General features: G+C 45.7%; 1 protein-coding gene and 3 pseudogenes across 1 annotated transcript in view; 2 read left to right on the top strand and 2 right to left on the bottom strand.

Moving 5' to 3' along the window:
- Positions 1 to 16,243, bottom strand: part of ZNF560 (zinc finger protein 560) — a 37,689-nt gene extending 21,446 nt beyond the window's left edge. Inside the window, exons 1-2 of the mRNA XM_010373834.2 lie at positions 16,194 to 16,243; positions 15,764 to 15,851 (exon numbers count right to left, since the gene is read on the bottom strand). The gene's annotated coding sequence lies outside the window, so the exon portion shown is untranslated. The remainder of the gene's footprint in view (positions 1 to 15,763; positions 15,852 to 16,193) is intronic.
- LOC115899496 lies at positions 10,604 to 10,692 on the bottom strand (annotated as a pseudogene).
- On the top strand, positions 11,640 to 12,025 carry LOC104670508 (annotated as a pseudogene).
- LOC104670507 lies at positions 13,512 to 13,847 on the top strand (annotated as a pseudogene).
- Positions 16,244 to 18,633: the final 2,390 nt, after the last annotated feature.

The following is an 18,633-nucleotide window of genomic DNA, read 5'->3' as shown; positions in this document are numbered from 1 at the left end:
CACAGGAGCTAACTGTTACAAAGCAAGGCTGCTGTTTGTGTTTGATCCCTTTTGCACAAGCCTGCTTCCTCTTCTGCCTCTCCACCATGTTTTGCTGCAGCATGTGAGCCTCATCAGAAGCAGAGCAGATGCTGGGGCCATGCTCTTGAACTTTCCAGTCACTAGAATCCTGAGCCAAAGAAACCTCTTTTCTTTATAAATTACTCAGGTATTATATCAGCAACAATAAAGAGACTAACACAACCTAAGACACTTTGAGCCTCCCTTGCCAGGGATATAGCTTACCTTTTGGTTTCTGAGGAGAAAGCCTTCTGCTTGAAATTTGTGACAATCTCATTTGGTCCAGATACCTTGGAAGGTAATATATATTCTCCTCAAGACCCACACCATAATCACTTATTTTTATCACTAGAGTCATAACTAGTCCAAAATCCAGGGGCAAAGATATACAACATAATGCAAGAGAAAAAAGCTCACACAACAAAAAAATTCCAACTCTGATAACGTATCACAAGAAAACAAGGGAACGTGTATGGGATGGATTCTAAGGGTATTAGATCAAGAAGGTTAAAATGTAACGTTAAATAGGCCCAAATTCATTGATATGGAGCACTGATATGGTTTGGATATGTGTCCCCACCAAATCTCATGTCGAACTATAGTTCCCCAGTGTTGGAGGTGAGGTCTGGTGAGAGATGACAGGATCATGGGGGCAGATTTCTCATGAATGGTTTAGCACCATCTCCTTTCATACTGTCCTCATGAACTGGCCATTTAAAAGTGTACAGCATCTCCCATCATTCTCCCTTTCTCCTGGCTCCTGCCATATAAGATGTACCTACTCCTGCTTCACCTTCTGCCATGACTGAAAGCTTCCAGAGGCCTCCCCAGATGCAGAAGTCACTATGCTTCCTGTACAACCTGCAGAACTGTGAGCCAATTAAACTTACTTTTTTATTCTCCAATTTAAAACTTTTAATTAAAAAAATAAACTTTAATGTTGAAAATGCAAACTTGGGGAGGGCAGAAAGATCACACACAAGGCTACCATTTCACACTTGGAGGGTTGCACAGTAGCTCGACAGAGGCGCTCCTCACTTCCCAGACAGTGGGGTGGCCAGGCAGAGGTGCTCCTCGCTTCCCAGATGGCGGGGCGGCTGGGCAGAGGCACTCCTCACTTCCTAGACGGTGCAGTGACCAGGCAGAGTCACTCCTCACTTTCCAGACAGTGGGGCAGCTGGGCAGAGGTGCTCTCGCTTCCCAGATGGCGGGGCGGCCGGGCAGAGGCACTCCTCACTTCCTAGATGGTGCAGTGACCAGGCAGAGTCACTCCTCACTTCCCAGACAGGGTGGCGGCCAGGCAGAGGCGCTCCTCACTTCCCAGACAGGGTGGCGGCCAGGCAGAGGGGCTCCTCACTTCCCAGACAGGGCGGCGGCCAGGTAGAGGCGCTCCTCACTTTCCAGACAGGGCAGCAGCTGGGCAGAGGCGCTCCTCACCTACCAGATGGTGAACAGCCAGGCAGAGAGGCTCCTCACTTTCCAGACAGTGGGGCAATGGGCAGAGGCACTCATCCCTTGCCAGACGGGGCAGCGGCTAGGTAGAGGCGCTCTTCACTTCCCAGACAGTTGGGCAGCTGGGAACTTCTTTATAAATTACCCAGTCTCATGTATTTATTTATAGCAATGTGAGAATAGCCTAATACAGGTACTTACTAGACATTTTGAATTTTACATATTAGCTAATGGACCACGGCATGATTCTAATAGCTAAACTGGTTGGATGACTGAAACTTGTACTCATGACCTAGTTCACAGGGTTAGTATGTAAGAGCTTCCCTGGCTAACACAAAGGAGGGAATCCTAGACACATAGGAAGGTTGCACTGGATTTATCACATGTGATCTGCACAGCTTCCCTTCTTCAACCTACATTGAGGGCCCAGAAGACACCCTCTTCACAAAGCCATTCAGAAATAGGTAATTGAAGGGAGTACCTCCATTCTTGAAAAGTTCTGTTTATTCTCCTTTATACATTTGTTAAGACTATAGGAGATACAATCACTGAGATGAGTTCCCTGTTTCAATGGGGATGATGACAACCTTGAGTGCCAAAAATCAAGTGGGTAGCACTTAACTATCCAAGACAACAAGGCTACATCGAATGTCAAGGGCACACTGAATGTACCAATAATTGGAATGCTTTGGCCTGCAGAGATCATTGTTGTTAGCAAACTGATCACATTTCGTCCCTAGGATGAAACAGATAAGCACCCTACTACAACAGGGATTAATAAATCTTGTTGTAATGGGACATATAGTAAATGTTATACTTTGTGAGCCACAGTTTCTGTTACAAATACTCGACTCTGCCTTAGTAGTATGAAAGAAGCCTCAGAAAATATGTAAACAAATGAACATGGTTGTTCTGTTCCAATTATAATTTACAAAAACAGGTTGAAGACTAGCCATAGTTTGCCAATGTGAGTCTTGGAATATTGCTTGATCTATGTAACAAGAAATCTCAAGTCTAATGGCCAAAAACCTGGTAAGAGTCACCACAGGGGAGATTTACAGTCTCTCACCCAATCACCAGACCTAGGTAACACACCACTCAGGATTGTGCAGAAGTCACATGGACTTTGGAGAATTACGGGGAACTATCATAACTTGTATCAATTCTCCTGTTTTCCATCAAAATAGAGTCTTCAGAGGTTTTGACATTACACAAAACTTTGTAACACTCCATCACATTGATAATATTTTGTATATTAGATCCCATGAACAGGAAACAGTAAATAGTTTGGATACCTTTACAGGCTACAAAGTAGAGGATGGGAGATTCAAGAGCCAGCTAAATCAACAAAGTTGGTTTTGTTTTGTTTTGTTGAGACAGCGTCTTGCTCTGTTGCCCAGGCTGGAGTGCAGTGGTGTGATCATGGCTCACCATAACCTCCACCTCCTAAGCTCAAGTGATCCACCTCAGCCTCCCAAGCATCTAGGATGACAGGTGTATACTACCACGCCAGGCAATTTTTTTTTCTTTTAACCATTTTTTGGTAGAGATGGGATCTTACTACGTTGGCCAGGCTGGTCTTGAACTCCTGGCCTCAAGCAATCTGCCTGCCTCGGCCTCCTAAAGTGTTAGAGTTACAGGCCTGAGCCACCATGCCCCATCCAATCAACAAAGATTTGAGGGTTCAGTTGTCTAGACCATATCAAGATATCCCCTCCAAGGTGTCACTCCTAGTAAGTGCTCCCCAAAATTAGGTGCAACACTTGGCAAATCTATAAGATTCTTCGCCAGGCACGGTGGCTCATGCCTGTAATCCCAGCACTTTGGGAGGCCGAGGTGGGCAGATCACAAGGTCAGGAGATTGAGACTATCCTGGCTAACATGGTGAAACCCCATCTCTACTAAAAATACAAAAAAGTCAGCTGGGCGTAGTGGCACACGTCTGTAGTCCCAGCTACTCAGGAGGCTGAGGCAGGAGAATCACTTGGATCCAGGAGGCAGAGGCTGCAGTGAGCTGAGACTGTGCCACTGCACTCCAGCCTGGGTGACAGAGCGAGACACTGTCTAAAAAAATAAAAATAAATAAAATAAAATTCTTTAGACAGCATATACCACATTTCAATGTGCTTCAACCCATCTACAGAGTTGGTCATAATGCTTACAAGTGAGTGAACACCAAGTGATTGCAGTGCACCAAGTTCAGCCTGCAGTACAAGATTTGTAAGCACTTGGTCAAAATAATCCACCAGATACAATGATACTCAAAGTATCCATAGTAAATAATAGTTGCTGGAAGCCTCTAGCAAGCACCAGTAGGAAAATCACAGCAGTAGTTCAGAATACATATATTCCTTCTTCTGCAGGAAACTAGTCTTCTTTTGAGTAAACAATTACCACTGGGTTCAACATAGAAGTTGTACATGGTACATCAAGTGACCAAGTGGCCTGAGCTTCCTACCATGAACTCGAGGTTGTCTGACCAACAAAACTCCAAGTTTGGGGCAAATGCAGCAGCAATCTTTCATCAAATGGAAATGGCACAGAAGATATTGAGCTCTAGAAGTTTCAGCGAGTACAAGTAAACTGCACCAACAAATGGCAAAGACTCAACACAAGCTCCATTCGCACTGCCTCATTTCCCTCAATCCATGCCTGTGGCTTCCTGAGGTATTTCTTATGCCTATCTGAGACAAGGCCTGTTTACAGATGTGTCTGCACAATATGCTAGCACCATCCAAAAGTGGGAGCATGAACACAACAGCTCAGCTGAACAATGATGCCAAAAGACTGTAATATCTTTCAGATAAGAATAGCATCCCAGCCGGGCGCGGTGGCTCAAGTTTGTAATCCCAGCACTTTGGGAGGCCGAGACGGGCTGATCACGAGGTCAGGAGATGGAGACCATCCTGGCTAACATGATGAAACCCCGTCTCTACTAAAAAATACAAAAAAAAAAAAAAACTAGCCGGGCGTGTTGGCGGGCGCCTGTAGTCCCAGCTACTCGGGAGGCTGAGGCAGGAGAATGGCGCAAACCTGGGCGGCGGAGCTTGCAGTGAGCTGAGATCCGGCCACTGCACTCCAGCCTGGGTGACAGAGCGAGACTCCGTCTCAAAAAAAAAAAAAAAAAAGAGGCCAGGCGCGGTGGCTCAAGCCTGTAATCCCAGCACTTTGGGAGGCCGAGATGGGCGGATCACAAGGTCAGGAGATCGAGACCATCCTGGCTAACACGGTGAAACCCCGTCTCTACTAAAAAGTACAAAAAACTAGCCGGGCGAGGTGGCGGGCGCCTGTAGTCCCAGCTACTCGGGAGGCTGAGGCAGGAGAATGGCGTGAACCCAGGAGGCGGAGACTGTAGTGAGCTGAGATCCGGCCACTGCACTCCAGCACGGGCGACAGAGCAAGACTCGGTCTCAAAAAAAAAAAAAAAAAAAAAAAAAAAGAATAGCATCCCAGTGGCAGAACTTCTCACAGTGTATTTGACTATCTGGGTCTGGAGGACACGGCCAGAAGGACACGTAAACAATGATCCATGAGCAGTTGCTAGTGGTTTCACTGAATGACCAAGGATGTATATGGAACAAGACTGGTAAGTCTAGAAAAATATACATGGATAGATCACTCTTAAAGGACATGGGCTGTGAAGATATTTGTGTCCCACATAAATGTCCAGCAAAGGCAATCCACTAGAAATGAGACTCTTAATAATCAGATGGACAAAATGATACTCTATATAGAAGTCAATTGTTTTCCCCTGCCACCCCAATGTTTGCTCCATAGGCCCTTGAATAAGATGGTCATAAAAACAGGGATAAACGCTACTATGGCTCAACAGTATGGACTTCCATTGACCAAAGCTGATGCAGCTAACGCTACTGCTAGGTGCTTAATCTGCTAAAATCAAAAACCAAAACTGAATATATAAGGGAATTGATTTCTTTTTTCTTTTCTTTTGGGGGGAGGGGGACAGGGTCTCATTCTGTCACCCAGGCTGGAGTGCAGTGGCATGAACACGGCTCACTACAGCCTCAATCTCCTGGACTCAAGCAATCTTTCTGCCTCATGCTCCTGAGTAGCTAGGACTACAGGTGTATATCACCAAGCCTGGCTAATTTGGGGGGCTTCTGGGGAGCGTGGTTTGATTTTTTGTTTTTGTAGAGATGGGGTTTCACCATGTTGCCCAGGTTAGTCTTGAACCAAGGGCATTAATTTCTAGAGTGACCAGGGGAGCCATCTGGTGGCAAGATGATTACATTGGACCACTCCTATCATGAAGGTGACTAAGATTCATCCTCACTGGAACAGACTCATGTTCTGGATATGGATTTGCCAGAAGCCTAACTAGTAGAGAAGCAAATCCATATAGCATTTGTATAGAGACAGATTTGTATAGGGGAGAGGCAAATCCACTAGGCGTCTGCCTATACAATGCATCATCCATGCACTCACAAAATGCTTTCACTGTAGTCACAGCATTCACACAATACTGTCTTTCATCAAGGAACCCATTTCACTGCAAAGGAAGTGCAACAGTGGGAACATGTCCCTATCATCAACTAGTCTCATCACACACCCCATCACTCAGAAGCGGCTAGTCTATATGAAAGGTGAAATGGCTTGCTGAAAATTCAGATAGAGGGCCAACTAGGAGACAACCTCTGAAAGAGTTGGATTCTGTTTCACAAGACACAGTGTATGCTCTGAATCAGAGATCATTAGATGCTACTATCTCACCACAGTCAGAACAAACAGGCTCAGGAATTGATGGGTGAAGGCAGAATTAGCTCCATGACAAAAATTTTGCTTCCAATCCCAGCAATGTAGAGCAGTGTAATTTAGAGATCTGAGTCCATAATGGGGAATGCTTCCCAAGGGGCAACTATTTGGTTCCAACACATTGGAAAGTGAGATTAACATCTGGCCCTTATGAGTTTCATATCCATTAAACCAAGAAGAAAAAGAAAAAGAAGGATGTGAGAGGGAATAATCTATTAACTGAAGGGATTAATCTCAATTACCAAAGGGAAACTGGGGTACTGCTACACAACTGAGACGAAAAGGATGATGTCTAGAACCTCCTAGCACTTCCATACCACTTAGAAAGATTAACAAAAAATTACAATAGAAAAAAAGGAAGGAACATGGAGGACCAAGATCCTTTCACAATGAAGGTTTGAGTCACTCCATCAGGTACAGAACCCAGAGCTGCAGAGTTTCTGGCTGAGGGCAAGGAAAATACAAAAAATGTTCACTGAAAAAGTAAAACCATGGATATCAACTATAACTTCAAGATCAACGACAGAAACAAGAACTTCAGTAGTTTGGCAGGTTTTCTGTTTTAGCTTTTTTGAGACAGAATCTCTCTCTGTTGCCCAAGCAGGAGTGCAGTGGCGCAATCTCAGTTCACTGAAAACTCCACCTCCCAGATTCAAGCAATTCTCCTGCCTCACCCTCCAAAGTAGCTGGGATTTCAGGTGCCTACTACCACACCCAACTAATATTTTCCATAGAGACAGGGTTTCACCATGTAGGCCAGACTGCTCTCAAACCCCTGACTTCAAGTGATCCACAAGTCTCGGCCTCCGAAAGTGCTGGGATTACAGGCATGAGCCACCACATCCAGTCCCAAGTTTTCTCTTTGATTTTTATGTATACATGTTAATTTCTAAGCATGTATTTATATAAACCAACCATTCACTTCTCTTTTCTATTTTATATATAAGTTACTAGAGGTTAAATTTATATATATATATATATATATATATATATATTTTTTTTTTGAGACTCAAGTCTCGCTCTGTTGCCCAGGCTGGAGTGCAGTGGTGAGATCTTGGCTCACTGCAAGCTCTGCCTCCCAGGTTCACGCCATTCTCCTGCCTCAGCCTTCTGGGTAGCTGGGACTACAGGCGCCCGCCATCACACCTGGCTAATTTTTTTTTGTATTTTTAGTAGAGACGGGGTTTCACTGTGTTAGCCAGGATGGTCTCCATCTCCTGACCTCGTGATCAGCCCACCTCAGCCTCCCAAAGTGCTGGGATTACAGGCATGAGCCACTGCACCCGGTGCTCATGAAGACTCAAATTTAAAATTTAGTCTTCAGGTAACAGAATATTCAAGGAGAATATGACAAAATTTCAGTAGACATTAACATGGCTTCAGGTGTGGTGGCTCACACCTGTAATCCCAGCACTTTGGAAGGCCAAGGCTGGCACATCACCTAAGATGAGGAGTTCGAGACCAGCCTGGCCAACATGATGAAACACTGTGTCTACTAAAAATACAAAAATTACCTGGGCATGACCGGGCGCGGTGGCTCAAGCCTGTAATCCCAGCACTTTGGGAGGCCGAGGCGGGCGGATCACAAGGTCAGGAGATCGAGACCATCCTGGCTAACACGGTGAAACCCCGTCTCTACTAAAGAAAAGTACAAAAAACTAGCCGGGCGAGGTGGCGGGCGCCTGTAGTCCCAGCTACTCGGGAGGCTGAGGCAGGAGAATGGCGTGAACCCGGGAGGTGGAGATTGCAGTGAGCTGAGATCCGGCCACTGCACTCCAGCTTGGGCGACAGAGCGAGACTCCGTCTCAAAAAAAAAAAAAAAAAAAAAAAAAAAATTACCTGGGCATGGCGGAGCACGCCTTTAATCCCAGCTACTCGGGAAGCTGGGGCAGGAGTATCACTTGAACCTGGGAGGCGGAGGTTGTGGAGAGCTGAGATCGCACCACTGCACTCCAGTCTGGGTGAAAGAGTGAGAATCCATTCCAAAAAAAAAAGAAATTAATATGACCTGTGATGAGGGGCTGTGCACCTTCTCACTTAGGAGTGAGAAATTCTCCCTTCAATCTTGTTAAGTGGAAATGCAGACTTAATCATCATAAGAGAATCAAAGTGTGTGTAGATGGGCACATGTGGATGCTGACCAGGCAAAACGGTGAACATGCCAGTTACCAATTTATCCATCTCAGCTCCAAATTCACCATCACTATCTGCTGTGGAACAAAGGGCTGTATTCCTTAAGCATTTATCTTTTAATGGAACATGTTAAGCTTTATCATGTTGCATTATAAGATGGAAGGGAGGCCAGGTGCAGTGGCTCACGCCTGTAATCCCAGCACTTTGAGAGGCCAACATGGGCGGATCACCTGAGGTGAGGAGTTCGAGACCAGCCTGCCCAACATGGCGAAACCCAGTCTCTACTAAAAACACAAAAAATTAGCCGGGCATGGTGGCAGGTGCCTGTAATCCCAGCTACTCGGGAAGTTAAGGCAGGAGAATTGCTTGAACCCAGGAGGCAGAGATTGCAGTGAGCCAAGATCACACCACTGCACTTCAGTCTGGGCGACAAGAGCAAAACTGTCTCAAAACAAAACAAAATAAAAAATTAGCTGGGCATGGTGGCGAATGCCTGTAATCCCAGCTACTCGGGAGGCTGAGGCAAAAGAATCACTTGAACCCGGGAGGCGGAGGTTGTGATGAGCGAAGGTCACGCCATTGTACTCCAGACTGAGTAACAAGAGTGAAACTCCGTCTCAAAAAAAAAAAAAAAAAAAAAAACACAAAACCTGCAGGTAGTTTCTAGGAGTTGAGCACAGCCTCCAGCAACAGCCAGCAACAAGTCCTATAGCTGCAAGAAAATGAATTTTGCTTATTGGCTGAATGTGGAAATACACTCTTCCCTAGGCAGAGGTTGCAGTGAGCCAAGATCATGCCACTGCACTCTAGCTAGGGCAACAGAGCAAGACTCTTCAGCCAAAAACAAAAATTGTACTGTAGGTTTCAGCTAAGGCAATTAGATAAGACACAGCATGCTTATCAAATTCGTGGATGGACTATACAATTTGATGATTGATAGAATTGGATTCAAAATTACTGCCACAGGCTGAAGTGATTCACTGAATAAACAGGATTTTTATTTTTAAAAAAGAAATAGAATATCCAACACAAGAATTAAACAACACTCATATAAAATGTCTCACACATAAAACATAAACCAAAATGCTACACTACTGGCCAGCTGCAGTAGTAGTTCACGCTTGCAATCCCAGCACTTTGGGAGGCCAAGGTGGGCAGATCACTTGAGGCCAGGAGTTCAAGACTAGCCTGGGCAACATAACAAAACCCCCTATCTCTACAAATAATACAAAAGTTAGCCAGGCGTGGTGGTGCATGCCTGTAATCCCAGCTACTTCAGAGGCTGAGGCATGAGAATCACCTGAACCCAGGAGGCGGAGGGTGCAGTGAACTGAGATGGCACCACTGCACTCCAGCCTGGGCAACAGAGGAAGAATCTGTCTCAAAAACAGCGGGGAGGGGGGCGCGCGGGGAGAAAGAAAAGAAAGAAAGAAAGAACACTATACTTCTGAAAATATATTTGAGTATTCTTATTCAGGATGAAACTGAACAAGACACTGACTTTCTTTTTGAAAACAAGTCGCTTGCGGTTAAAACTAAAATCTATCTTCAGATGTAGCAGCAGTAAAACAAACAAACAGAAAAAAAAAAAAAAAAAAAAAACAAGCTAAAGTCTGTTCCTTATTTTTTCCAGAATAATTTTTACACAACTTTACATCCATTCAGAAACTGCCAAATGGTACAAGACCTATGGATGGGAATTTATAATATCCAGCAAAATTAAACGTACATTTGTTCTCTGACCTAAAATCCAGTATTAAAGGTTTAACTTGATAATACACTTATAAAAATGTTAACTACATATAAAGAAGTTCATTTACTGCAGGTTACTCATGAATGCTAAAATAATTAGTAGAAAGGTTGCTGGGGAACAAGATATTCCAGGTGTCCTGCAAGGGATGGTGGCTCATGCCTGTAATCCCAACATTTTCTGAGGTTGAGGTGGGAGGATCACTTGAGCCCAGTAGTTCAAAGCTGCAGTGAGCTAGGATCGTGACACTGCACTCCACCCTGGGCGACAGAATGAGTCTCAAAAAAAAAAACCCAAAAAAAAAACCCCACAAATATATATATGCGAATATAGAGTTATAGAGATCTCTTTCTCTCTACATATCTATGTGACACATTCTCATATAAATATATAATATATATATTCCAGGTGTCAAAATATCAACACACATATTACTCTCTTTTGTGCTGATGACATGGTAAAAAGGTACGAGGGAGGCACATCTCACACAAGAGTGTGAAAACTCAATCAGCCCACAAAAGGATCTCACATATTACTTTCTTATCCAAAAGGAAAAGGCTATCTTTAAAATAAAGTGCTCTGGCCAGGCGAGCTGGCTCATGCCTGTAATTCCAGCACTTTGGGAGGCCAAGGTAGGCAGACCATAAGGTCAGGAGTTCAAGACCAGCCAGCCTGACCAGCATGGTGAAACCCTCGTCTCCACTAAAAATACAAAAATTAACTGGGCACAGTGGCAAATGCCTGTAATCCCAGTTACTTGGGAGGCTGAGGCAGGAGAATCACTTGAACCCGGGAGGCGGAGATTGCAGTGAGCCGAGATCGGGCCACTGCACTCCAGCCTGGGAGACGGAGTGCGACTCTGTCTCAAAAAATGAATAAATAAATAGATATTCTACCATAAAGACACAGACACACAAATGTTCAATGCAGCACTATTCACAAGAGCAAAGACATGGGATCAACATAAATGCCCCTCAACGACAGACCAGATAAAGAAAATGTGGGCCGGGCGCGGTGGCTCAAGTCTGTAATCCCAGCACTTTGGGAGGCCGAGACGGACGGATCACGAGGTCAGGAGATCGAGACCATCCTGGCTAACACGGTGAAACCCTGTCTCTACTAAAAAATACAAAAAAAACTAGCCGGGCGAGGTGGCGGGTGCCTGTAGTCCCAGCTACTCAGGAGGTTGAGGCAGGAGAACGGTGTAAACCCAGGAGGCAGAGCTTGCAGTGAGCTGAGATGCGGCCACTGTACTCCAGCCCGGGCGACAGAGCAAGACTCCGTCTCAAAAAAAAAAAAAAAAAAAAAAAATGTGGTACACATACACCATCGAATACCATGCAGCCATGAGAAAGAACAAGAAGATCATGTCTTTGGCGAAAACATAGATAGAGCTGGAGGCTATTATACTTAGCAAACTAAGGCAGGTACAGAAAACCAAATACTGGCAGTTGTGTGCTAGGTCACCAAGATGTCGTTCCCAAAGTATACTCCGTCACGCCTGGCCACTCTGCCCTCGATGCTTGATGTGGCCAACTATGACATGTCCCTGGTAACCGGGAGGGCACAAGCTAAGCAGCTGGCCATAAGAGCCCAGTTTCAGCAGGAGTACCTGCTCCAGTACAATGACCCTAACCACCGCTCGTCGAAGATCCTGTCTTGATTAGTTGGACCTATGCAAGATCAGCAAATGTCTATCCTAATTTCAGACCCACTCCTAAAAACTCACTCCTGGAAGCTCTGTGTAGAATTGGGCCCCTCTTCTTCTGGTATTATGTTTTCAAAACTGACATGGATAGGAAAGAAAAACTTATCCAGGAAGGAAAATTGGATAGAACATTTAACATCTCATATTAAGTCTGGCAATGATAACTATATATATTCTTGCTTAAATAAATCATCTATTAATCATTAAAAAAAAAAGAAAAGGGCCGGGCACGGTGGCTCAAGCCTGTAATCCCAGCACTTTGGGAGGCCGAGACGGGCGGATCACGAGGTCAGGAGTTTGAGACCATCCTGGCTAACACGGTGAAACCCCATCTCTACTAAAAAATACAAAAAGCTAGCCGGGCGAGGTGGCGGGCACCTGTAGTCCCAGCTACTCGGGAGGCTGAGGCAGGAGAATGGCGTAAACCCAAGAGGCGGAGCTTGCAGTGAGCTGAGATCCGGCCACTACACTCCAGTCCGGGCGACAGAGCAAGACTCCGTCTCAAAAAAAAAAAAAAAGAAAAGAAAACCAAATACCACAGGCTCTCACTTATAAGTGGGAGCTAAATGACAAGAACTTACGAATACAAAGAAGGAAACAATAGACACTGGAGTCTACTTGCGGGTGGAGGGTAGGAGGAGGGAAAGGAGCAGAAAAGATAACCACTGGGTACTGGGCTTAACACCTGGATTTCTTTACCTATGTAACAAACCTTCACATGGACTCTCAAACCTAAAATAAACGTTAAGAAAAAAAAAAAGTGGCCGGGCGCGGTGGCTCAAGCCTGTAATCCCAGCACTTTGGGAGGCCGAGACGGGCGGATCACAAGGTCAGGAGATCGAGACCATCCTGGCTAATACGGTGAAACCCCGTCTCTACTAAAGAATACAAAAACCTAGCCGGGCGACGAGGCGGGTGCCTGTAGTCCCAGCTACTTGGGAGGCGGAGGCAGGAGAATGGCGGAGCTTGCAGTGAGCTGAGATCCGGCCACCGCACTCCAGCCTGGGCGACAGAGCCAGACTCCGTCTCAAAAAAAAAAAGAAAAGAAAAGAATAAAAAAAAGTAAATCAGTATATTGAAGAGATAGCTGCACTCTCGTTTGCTACAGCAGTATTCACAGTAGCCAGGATTTGGAAGCAGCCTAAGTGTAGATCAACAGATGAGATGAATGGATAAAGAAAATGTGTGTGGTACACATATACAATGGAGTACTGTGCATCCATAAAAACAATGAGATCCAGGCCAGGTGCGGTGACTCACACCTGTAATCCCAGCACTTTGGGAGGCTGAGGTAGGTGGATTACTTGAGTCCAGGAGTTTGAGGTCAGCCTGGGCAACACTGTGAAACCCCATCTCTACAAAAAATACAAAAATTAGCCAGATGTGGTGGTGAGCACCTGTAGTCCCAGCTACTCAGGAGGCTGAGGTGGGAGGATCACTTGAGCCCAGGAGGTGGAGGTTGCAGTGAGCTGAGATCTCATCACTGCATTCCAGCCTCGGCGACAAGAGCTCAAACTTTCTTCAGCTGCTGCCAAGGTGCTCGGTCTTTCCGAGGACCGCGTTGCAGTGAGGCCCTCACTTCATCTGGCAACTAGCACCGCATCCGGCAGCACCAGCCCCATACTGGCCCGCGACATGGCCTCCATCTCCAAGCTCGCCTGCATCTACTCGGCCCTCATTCTGCACGAGGACGAGGTGACCGCCACGGAGGATAAGATCAAAGGCCTCATTAAAGCGGCCAGTGTAAACGTTGAACCTTTTTGGTCTGGATTGTTTGCAAAGGCCCTGGCCAACGTCAACATTGGGAGCCTCATTTGCAATGTAAGGACTGGTAGACCTGCTCCCCCAGCAGCAGGTGCTGCACCAGCACGAGCTCCTACCCCCTCCACAGCTGCTGCTCCAGATGAGGAGAAGAAAGCGGAAGCAAAGAAAGAAGAATCTGAGGAGTCTGATGATGACACGGGCTTTGGTCTTTTTTTCTTTTTTTTTTTTTTTTTTTTTGAGATGGAGTCTCACTCTGTCGCCTAGGCTGGAGTGCACTGCCGTGATCTCAGCTCACTGCAACCTCCGCCTCTTGGGTTCAAGCAATTCTCTGCCTCAGCCTCCTGAGTAGCTGAGATTGCAGGTGCCTGCCACCACGCCAGGCTAATTTTTTTGTATTTTTAGTAAAGACAGGGATTCACCATCTTGGCCAGGTTGGTACGGAACTCCTGACCTTGTGATCCACCCACCTTGGCCTCCCAAAATGCTGGGATTATAGGCGTGAAACACCGTGCCTGGCCTGGCTTTGGTCTTTTTGACCAAACCTCTTTCGAAATGTGTTCAATAAAAAGCTGAACTTGAAGGAAAAAAAGGGGTAGGGGGAGCAGGGAGGAAGGCAAGAAAAAGACAAAAAAGGAGATCCTGGCCAGGTGCAGTGGCTCACACCTGTAATCCCAGCATTTTGGGAGGCCGAGGCAGGCAGACTGCAAGGTCAGGAGATCAAGACCACCCTGGCCAACATGGTGAAACCCCATCTCTACTAAAAATACAAAAATTAGCTGGGCGTGGTGGTGTGTACCTGAAATCCCAGCTACTCAAACGGCTGAGGCAGGAGAATTGCTTGAACCAGGGAGGCAGAGGTTGCAGTGAGTCGAGATTGTGCCACTGCACACCAGCCTGGCGACAGAGTGAGACTGTGTCTCAAAAAAAAAAAAAAAAATAGAATGAGATTCTGTCATTTTCAACAACATAGATAGAACTAGAGGGCGGTACATTAAGTGAAATAAACCAGGCACAGAAAGACAAACTTGGGCGTGGTAGGTGATGGTTGCCGTAAGCCAGTATCATGCCACTGCACTCCAGCCTGGGCAACAGGGCAACACCCTGCCTCAAAAAACACTCTCAAAAAAAAAAAAAAAAAAAAAAAAGCTTGCATAGAGCTCAGATCCAAAAACACTCCGTTATATTTTAGAACAATTTGGAGAATTTTCATTTATTATACAGAGTAAATATTAGATAATATTATTTTTAATATTCTTGATGCAAATAGTATTACGGTTTCAGTAAGACGACACTCTTATCATTGAGTCAGGCATTACCCACTACTTAAATGTCGAGCTTTTACCATCCTGGCTAACACAGTAAAACCCCATCTCTACTAAAATGCAAAAAATTAGCCGGGCATTGTGGCACGCACCTGTAATCCCAGCTACTCGGGAGGCTGAGGCAGGAGAATCGCTTGAACCCGGGAGGCGGAGGTTGCAGTGGGGTGAGATCGCGCCACTGCACTCCAGCCTGGGCAACAGAGCGAGACTCCCTCTCGAAAAAAAAAAAAAGTCGAGCTTCATCTCTGCAATGAATTTCCCATTTACTCTCAAACAGTTCACCATAAAATGTATTTACGAGAGAGCAAATACACAAAACGTTAAAAACAGGTGCAGCTACAATGGATACTTATTCGTCGTACTGGATGGTCAACATATCCATAGGTTTAAGTTTTTTCGAAAGAAAAATGCAGGAAAAATACACTTAGTACAGTCATCCTGTTAACGGTAAATTCGATTATTGTAGTATTTGTGTGTAAACCCTCCACTCTTTCTTCCAGGAAGGCTGGTTATGAAGCTCTTTGGAGACGTACAGAGCTAGGAACTTCAAATGAAAAGAATACCTGAGTATTCTTAGTTTTCTTTAGTAGAAAGACTCGCGGTCTACAAACGTTTATATGCACATGCAGAAATACGCATACCCTAGACAGCTAAGAAAGCACCTTTCTACCTGAACGTAAAGTGTCAGAAAAAAATATACAGGTTTCGCAAAGGCAAAATGCCAAAATCTCACATGAAACACTCGTTTGCATAAAAAAGGAAGCACCTGCCCCCTTGAACCAACTTTCTCCCGGTGCTCACCCGAACACGGTGGACTTGCCAGGTCCGTGGGGCTGCAGGATTTTGGGGACGGAGTCAATCGAACGCGAACAGCAAAATTCTTTTCCCTCTGAAAAATAATTCACAAAGGTTGCCTTGGAGACTTATTTTTTAGGCCTCAGAGTCCTCGGACACTTTTGAAGGCGGGAACGCATGGCTGAAAACATCCCTCGGACGCGCCCATACTGCACTTCCCACCCGGCTCCTCTAGGGGACCGAAGGTCCGAATGGCCTCTCCGACGTGGCCTCGCCCGATGGCGACGTGGCCTCGCCCGATGGCTCCGCGGCTCCCGTGGACGCGAGTGGAATGGTCCGGGCCTCTCGAAGGAGGATCCTCGATTACCCTGGGTCGATTGTGACCTCTGCCACCCCGCGAAACAACGCCCAACCCACTAGTCTCCACAAGCCTCACCAAAGTAGTGAACGACCAGACAACACAAAGAAAAAAGTGGCTCCGAGGCAATAGGTGCCAGCGACTAAAAGAGACAACTGGCGCGCCGCTAACGTCACTTCCGCTGGAGCACTGGGAGGGGCGTGACTCGTTGCGCGGGCAATTGGACAGGATGGAACTCTTTAGGATTCTAGTTTCCCTCCGCGTGGGTGCGGAGGTATCAAGGGGTCGGCAGAGAGAAATGGTCCCACAGGACAAGGTGGGGGTTAAATCAGGACTGAGGGCGGCGCTGTGGGCGGGGCCCATGTCCGGGGGCGGGGCTGGATGTGGGACCAGCCTCACCTGTTGGCTTCCGTCGGGCGATGCACTCGCCCCTCAAGATGCTCATTAAAAACTTTCCCGGCCGGGCGCGGTGGCTCAAGCCTGTAATCCCAGCACTTTGGGAGGCCGAGACGGGCGGATCACGAGGTCAGGAGATCGAGACCATCCTGGCTAACACGGTGAAACCCCGTCTCTACTAAAAATACAAAAAAAAACTAGCCGGGCGAAGTGGCGGGCGCCTGTAGTCCCAGCTACTCGGGAGGCTGAGGCAGGAGAATGGCGTAAACTCGGGAGGCGGAGCTTGCAGTGAGCTGAGATCTGGCCACTGCACTCCAGTCCGGGCGACAGAGCGAGACTCCGCCTCAAAAAAAAAAAAAAAAACTTTCCCCACGTTCCTGGACCCCTTTCAGGATTCTCTCCAGTTGATAACCTGCCAATCCACAAAATGACCTGCTTCCTCCATTCGATCACGTCTTTAGAACTTTATTTTCTCTTATTTCTTTTTATTTATCTGACCTTGCTAAACTCTAATCGTTGATTCCTCTGCGTTTTCAATGTATCGATACTTTCTGTAAATATTGCCTTTTTTCTTTTCTTTTCTTTCTTTCTTTTTTCTTTTCCTTTTTTTTTTTTTCCTTTGAGGCAGGGTCTGGCTCTGTTGCCCAGGCTGGAATGCAGTGGTGGGAGCACGGCTCACTGCAGTCTCGACCTCTCCGGGCTCAAGCCATCCTCCCACCTCAGCCTCCTGAGTAGCTGGGACCACGGGCGCACCACCACGCCCGGCTAATTTTTGTATGATGATGATGATGATGATGATGATGATGATGATGATGATGATGATTTTGTAGAGACAGGGTCTAACCATGTTGCCCAGGCTGGTCTGGAACTCCTAGGCTCAAGCGATCTGCCCGCCTTGCGCTCCTGAAGTGGGATTACAGGCGTGAGCCACCACGCACCATGCCTGGCCTTATTTTTTTCTTCTTCAACTGTGTATTTGTTACTATTTCTCATATCTTATCAAATTATTCAAAGCCTTCTGTACTCCATTGTGAAATACCACTGATACCAGGCATTCTTCACTTATTCTGTGCAAAAAAAAAGAAGAAGAAGACTGTTGGACTTGTGGTAGAGATTTAGTTGAATCTTTGGGTTATATTGGTATCTTTAAAATACTGAGTCTTCCTATGTGTGAATATACAATATCTCTCTATTTAGGTCTTCTTTAAATTCTTTCAGTAATGTTTTGAAATTTTCAGTTTACAAATATTTTACCTCTTGGAGTAAAGTTATTCCCATGTAACTTATTTGGATGCTTTTGTAAAAGGGATCACATTCTGTTTCCTTTTCTGATTGTTCATTGCTGGTGTATAGATACAAAACTAATTTTCATCTCTTGATGTTGTACTGTGCAACTTTACAGAATTTATTATAAGCTCTACTAGTTTTCTTGTAGATTCTTCAAAATTTTCTATATATCAAATATCACCTATAAATATACTTTTATTTGTTCTATTCTAATTGGGAAACCTTTTATTTTACTTTCTTGTATGATTGCTCTGGCTAGCATTTCCTATAGAGGCTGGGTGCGGTGGCTCATGCCTGTAATCCCAACATTTTGGGAGGCCGAGGTGGGTGGATCACCTGAGGTCAGGAGTTCAAGACCAGCCCGACCAACATGGTGAAACCCCGTCTCTCCTAAAAATACAAAAAATTAGCCAGGCGTGGTGGTGGGCACCTGTAATCCCAGCTACTCAGGAGGCTGAGGCAGGAGAATCACTTGAACCTGGGAGGCGGAGGTTGCAGTGAGAACCTGGGAGCGGAGGTTGCCATTGTACTCCAGTCTGGGTGACAAGAGCAAAACTTCATTTCAAAAAAAAAAGAAAGAAAGAAAGAAAAAATAATTTCCCGTAGAATGTTGAATAACAATGGAGAAATCAGACCTTCTCTTCTTCCTGATCTTAGGGATAATTTTTAGGCACTCACTATTGAACATGATGTTAGCTGTGTTTTTGTAAGTGCATTCTGTCATGTTGAATAAACTCCCTCCTATTTCTAGTTTTCTTAATTTTTTATTTTTTTATTTTTTTGAGACAGAGTCTCGCTCTGTCACCCAGGCTGGAGTGCAGTGGCATGATCTTGG

This window comes from Rhinopithecus roxellana, chromosome 8 (genome assembly GCF_007565055.1).
Source record: "Rhinopithecus roxellana isolate Shanxi Qingling chromosome 8, ASM756505v1, whole genome shotgun sequence".
In the NCBI taxonomy this organism is placed as follows: Eukaryota; Metazoa; Chordata; class Mammalia; order Primates; family Cercopithecidae; genus Rhinopithecus; species Rhinopithecus roxellana.
The sequence above is the reverse complement of the archived record's forward strand: the minus strand, read 5'-3'. Positions and strand labels throughout refer to the sequence as shown.